Source organism: Papilio polytes, unplaced genomic scaffold (genome assembly GCF_000836215.1).
Source record: "Papilio polytes unplaced genomic scaffold, Ppol_1.0 DF823288.1, whole genome shotgun sequence".
Taxonomy (NCBI): Eukaryota; Metazoa; Arthropoda; class Insecta; order Lepidoptera; family Papilionidae; genus Papilio; species Papilio polytes.
In genome coordinates this window covers 2,240,012-2,246,511 of record NW_013525916.1, presented here as the reverse complement: position 1 = coordinate 2,246,511, position 6,500 = coordinate 2,240,012, and the positions used below count along the sequence as shown (strand labels likewise).

At 34.7% G+C, this 6,500-nt stretch overlaps 1 long non-coding RNA gene across 1 annotated transcript in view; it reads right to left on the bottom strand.

Moving 5' to 3' along the window:
* LOC106104989 overlaps positions 1 to 6,500 on the bottom strand; it is a 97,047-nt gene that overhangs the window by 65,850 nt on the left and 24,697 nt on the right. The gene's annotated exons all lie outside the window — the stretch shown is intronic.

The following is a 6,500-nucleotide window of genomic DNA, read 5'->3' as shown; positions in this document are numbered from 1 at the left end:
GCGCACCGCATAGCCCAAGACGTCTAGACTTGCGGCGTCGACGCGCCATGGCCCAGTTGGTAATCTATCTCAGTACTTTAACGTTACGTACCACGTACAGCTTCATAAATGGGGTAGACAGAGGTAGTCCAATCACATTAGTAGTATAAAAAGTCTAATGTGCGGATTACACTTGGTTCGAATAGTTGGCCAGTAGCGCTCAATAACTGGACTGTTAATCAACTGGTACAGTGTGAATGGTAACTGGCACCAGTTAGTTAACCTCTGTTTGGCTTGAGCAACTGTCCAACTGTACTGGCCAAGTGTCAACTGGGCATAAGTAAAATGTTAGCACTCTCTTAGCAAATTCTCCGAACAAATGTTGATTACGCTTGAGTTGCCGCTCTTCATACAAGCCCTAGAGTAACATCTAATAACGTTATTAGATATTTATGAACGATTTGAATCGGTTATTGGACAATGCGTCATTGTAGCCCCAATCACGTAAACCGTAAAGCCCATTATCGCGTGTCATACCAAGTGTCAAAGAATGCCTGTCCGTGTCACGCAATGTCTTACTGGACCATGGCGCCACCTTCAGGTCTTACACACTTAAATATAATATTTAAAAAATGAATACTTAATCTTATTGCTTATACAATAAAGGTTGTTTTCCTTTGTATTGTTATTTTGCAATATGCACATTTAATATTGTATTCTCATACGCGCTGCGACTCCGTCCTCGGCCGGACACAATATTGGCTCATTTCGAGGCAGTGCGTTCATACAAATTGCGATTTTAATGCCGTTTTAAACGGGCCCTTTCCTTATTCCATTTGTCATTCCGAACCGTTTCGTGTTTACAACGGGATGGAGAGAATTAAGTGCATTCAGTAAATGGGCGAGAGACGTGTTCGGGAAGGCAACTGCTCGCTTACTATCGCGAATAATCGATTTACTATCGGCACGTATCGATACCGCATCGCGATATCGATATTCGCTCGCTCTCTATGCTAATCGAGTGTTAAGAAGACAGATTTAAGGACTTTTGAAGCTACGTCTTCCGTACTAATTTACTTCCCGACTCCTTATATTTTAGATGTCTAGACAATGCCTTTAAATGTTCATTATTTGTTATACAATGGGTAGAGTACTAACTCTCTAGAATATATTACAAATAAATATATCAAGAGGTTAGATTTATGTGTGTATTTGTTTTTAAATAGCGATTTAAAGAGATATTGTTAAATAATGTTATAGGTACAAGAGAAAAAGTGTTTGTTCAGAAACAATTAGGAATTTTCAAAAACGTAAAATGTAACTTGTCTATGTATGTTAATAATGTTATTGCAAAAATTTACTGAATTCTACTAATTTCTTTATGTTAAATTACCTTAATCTCAATAGGACTTATTTGCTAATATATGAAACCAGTATTTATTTCTTATATTTCAAGTAAATATTAGATTATTCTTTACGAGACTAACTCCAACGAGTTCTGAACCAGGCGAAGCTTTGTCTACTTAACAACTAAATACTACATTTTACTGGCAATATTTTTTATTGGATTAATCTTTGCAGGGCACTTCTACCCACTGATGTTTCAAAACTATCGTTCGAAAAGCTACTATAACACGTACGTATAAAGTTCAAAATAAAATTAGCGATAGCATGTGGTACAAATATCCGAATCTAATTTTGACATCTGTCAAATGATGTAAAATAAATTGAATAGTTTATGATCCCGTTCGGATATTTTGCCCTAAAGTTTGGAGTGTCTGAAATTAATGGTTTTAATATGTGATCCGTTTTACGCAATAGATTTTAGTGAAGTGATGTTGGACCAGTTGATAAACAACATGGAACTATTAGTGGTGATTTTATAGGATCTAATGAGCTTAGAATTTAACTATAAACCCAAACTATTATCTTCTATAAACTATAAACTATTTGAATTGGGAGTGTTTTAGTTCTTATTTATTTTTATAGAAAAGGGGGCACACAAACAGAGGGAACACCGAAGTGACATCGACTCCCATCAATCCACAATACTGCGTTGGAAGCTTTTAGAATGTGATACGCTCGCTTCTTAAAGGATTTTTACTCGTGCCGGTTTGGAAATAATGCTAAAGACAGACTCGTAGACATTACAGACGATTCCACAACACGGCTAAGAAACTTTTGATAAACTGCATGGTTGCGGAAAATAAAATGCCTCCAAAACATTAAATTTTATCATTGTCTTGTCTGTAAATTTGTCACAAAAATCACTGTATTGCAAGCCTTATTTTCAGTTCCGCTATGCGAATTTCTTTGTTACTAATAAAAGCAGTAGACAATGTCAGTTGTTATGGCGATAAGCACGGTGTTGTATTCTGAGACTTAACAACCTTTACTTGGAATACAATTAAGTTATTACATGACAAAAATTCGTCAACGGCTTTTTGAGTTAAGCCACTAACTTGGGTGTTTGTACAGCGAATGGATATTATATACAGGAGGGTCACAAACTAAGCTGATAACACCCTGTATATATATATCTAAATAGATTTACGCCCTAACCATCTAAATACATTATGAAAACAATTCCTTGAATTTATAGGGCGGTAAAATAGGTCTTAAAGCTTATGGGATATTCTTTAGCCCACCCAACTAATATAAGATGGGATGTTAGTATCTAGGATTCAAGGATGGAAATAATCAATGTAGCTACGTTTATTTTACTATCTAAAAGGAATTTTAAAATCAATTAAAATCGGCTTGTGCTAGGATATAAGACAATTATAGAAAGACTAGTGCCCGCGACTTCGTACACGTGAAATAAAAAAAATATTAAAATTCATAGCCTTTGATACTCACTGTTAACGTAGCTTTTTAATGGTGAAAGAATTTTCAAAATCGGCCCAGTAGTTTTTGAGTCATTTCTATACATATAAAATACGAATCTTTCCTCTTTACAATATTAGTAGACACTTGGATTGTCCATGTTTGCAGGTAGACCATTGCGCAAACTATTATAATGCACTTCTTAGTATAAACGATGTATTGTATGTATTTATAAAAAAAATAGAGTGAAAGCACAGCTTATGTTACTCAGTGATATAATATATTTTTAATGGTGGAAGTATTTTTGAAATCGGTCGCGTAATTTTTGAGTTTATACGTTACATAAAAACACAAAACAAATTGTATTTTGTTAGTTTAGATTTATAGATTATGCAAAACGGATGTTCATTTCAGTTTTTTTTTAATTGCAATATTTCTATTAATCTTTGACTTATCTTTAACACTCGTCGTAGTTTTCTGTTATTTCACTTCAAGCCAGTTATCAAGTTTGATCAAAGACTATGAAGTTGTACGCTTCATTTTGTTTGTGTGTTCGCTTCCTTGTTTACATTGGCTTTAGCAACACGGAACATGTTTCATTCACAGAAATGTTATGTAAGAGTACCACTGGCAACTGGCAACTGGCAACTGAGACTTGAATGTAGACGATACTCTAGCCTCAAAAATAACCTGGATGACATTTCTTTGATGTATAACAAAGTTATTATTGTAATTAATTTAACAGTTTACAATCCTATAAATTTACATTTAACAGTCTATTAGGTTGTACATTATTAAACTAGCTTTCGCCCGCGGCCTTGTCTGCATGGAATTTGTAAAAATGAAGTAACCCTGTGTTCTTAGACTATGTTCTACATCAGTACCAAATTACATCGAGGTCTATTTATCCGTTCTGGGATAAACATCCATCTAAACTTCCCCATTCATAATATTAGTAAGAAGTTAAGATACGTAACTACAAGGTAACTTCGACTTTACAGTTATTGAAATAAAAACTATTATCGATTCACCTAACTGATTTTTTTTATTTAATTTCAACAAAGTACATTTTACACTTGAATACTTGGCCATTAAACATATAATGTTTGTATTAGCACTACGCAGTTCACTTTACAGTTACAGGTTCAAATAACATAACCACGCAAAATACAGCCAAAATCTAAGTAAACTAACTACCAGTAATCACAATTCAGAACATCGGAATACTCAATCAACAACAAAACAAGCACTAGTCGATATAAGCTTGCTCTAACTCATACAAAAACATACAAACATCGGTAGCGGGAGCTGAACAACATCAGTGCCCAAATAAGTACATGGATTTACTTCGTCGGAAATAGAAGCTGGGATACGTGTGTTGTAAAATGTCGGCAGATCGCCTGATTGATATATGGACCGATCTGCGCCGGCGCAACCGCAAAGATTATGTAACAGACTCGACAAATTTTAATAAACATTATTATATTAAATCTAATAATTTAATATCTTAAAGGTTATATAAAACTGTGTCCGTTTAATTATTTTTCATTTAAGCAACAGCATTGAATTCTATTTTGGTATAACTATTAGCTGTTGCACTTTACTTCGTCCGCGTGACATTAAAAATTTAAAAAATAGCCCATATTACTCAGAAATAAATTACCTTTCCAACGATAAAAAAAAAATATAATCGGTCCAGTAGTTTTTGAGTTATTTCAATATATACAAAAATACAAATCTTACTTCTTTATAATATTAGCATAGATGTGAAAACGGTGTTTGTATCTACAATTTCATTTTGTACCAACTTGCGCGTCTATTAATACTTTATTCTTTGCCAAAAAACTAAAGCGATGAAATTCGGAGAAAGCACAATAAAGTCCGTATTCCCGTTCGATATCCGTATTTAGTTCTGAATGACTGGATTTCGTATTATTTTTACATAGTATAATTTTAGAATTCACACAACTTTTTAATTTATTTGCAAGGAACGAACTACATAGAAAACTACCTTTCTTAACTAATTTAAAAATGGTTTTAGATGACAACACAAGACTTTTATGACTTTAACGCATTAAGCAGTAAAAAAAGAGTCAAGGTAAATCAATCTTTATCAAAAAATTAGTTTCTAATGAAATGTAAACACATGTAATACAATGTGCATGTCCGTGGTATTTACAGCTTGCATTTAAATCAGAAAAGGGCCAATATATCTATTGGATTTATATGACCGCTTATGCCCGTATTTGTGCATTTCGCTGCGACTGTAAATTGTATAACCACTTACGGGCACAGCCATTATCCGAGCTGTCACTTCATATTGATTTGCTTGACATTACTAATTTACCACGACCTAAGGACGGTGAAAAGTCGATTAAAATGTGCTTTTAATGTCTGCTTATAACGGAACTGTCGTAAATTATCTGTAAACAAGATGGCCGCCATCTTTGTTGTCGGTTCTCACGTTTCCAACATCACGATAATTTATAGCATGAAAGGGAAAGAGGCGATAAATATAAAAAGTCTAATGTGCGAAAAGGAAAGCACTATTATATTACGCAATTTTTGATATCAGTGTCTCATATTGATTATAAAGCCCGAAATTCCATCTGCGCGGACTTAAAAAAACTTCTTAGGGAGCTGTGTTCTTCCAAACTAAATTCTACATCTGTACCAAATTTTTCCAAAGATTCGGTAAGCCGTTTTAAACAAACTTCCATCCATCCATATAAAATTTATAGTAGGCTTTCATATTAGCAAAAAGTAAAATATCAGAGAGTTTTAATGAAAGAGAAACATCTCTGAAAATACTATTTTATGAATATTACGATCTGGAAGACAAAGTTGCTTGTAAAGTTATGATTTTCGCATTTTTCTAACACAAGATACATAATTAATATGCGTTAAGTTCTGGGACAAGTGGCTAAATAGTGTTGGTGCATAAATCAAGTGCGGGCGCGACCCGCGGCAATTACTGTCTCGCCCGTGTTCGCTGACAAGCTACTTGCCCGGCGAACTGACAGCCCGCAACAACGCGTAACCATGTTTGTAGTAAGCTTAGTTTGGCTTAAAACAGCAGCTAGTTACAGCTTGAATGAGGATAGTTTTATTATTAAAATAAGAGAGAAAATACGTTCATGTATATTAAGTTACTCTTGTTTACATCACGCCAGTCAAGCGATTGTAAGCAGTGCTGGACTGGAATAATGTAAACGTGACATTTAAATATAATGTAGTAGCTAATCACGCGTAAGACAGTCTGATGTAAACTTACAAAACGTAACCTAAAAAAAGTCAATGAAGAAAATATTATTGGGAATTAAATACTAAACAGAGTTAATTCAAAATATTGTAGAATCATCGATTTCTAGGAACTAAAATAGCTGTGCAAATCTCACTTGTAGTGGACAAGTGGCTTACAGTGGTACCTTCGCACTGTAGGGCCGTCTCGCCCAGTGCAATACCACGACCACACAGAAAACAGGCGTGAAGTGGAAGCAATTCCGCGTTTCGTCTGATGAGTGTGGTGCCAGAAGCTTAATTTTAGTCCCTTTACCTTTCCACCCTTTTCTTAAGAGGAAAGGATGTGCAGGAAAAATAGATTTGACGGTGGAGGAGACGCATAGGTGGAGGAAATGTCCTCTTTATGTGCGTCTCCTCCTCCGTCAATTAAGGGTAGGCAACGCATCTGCAAT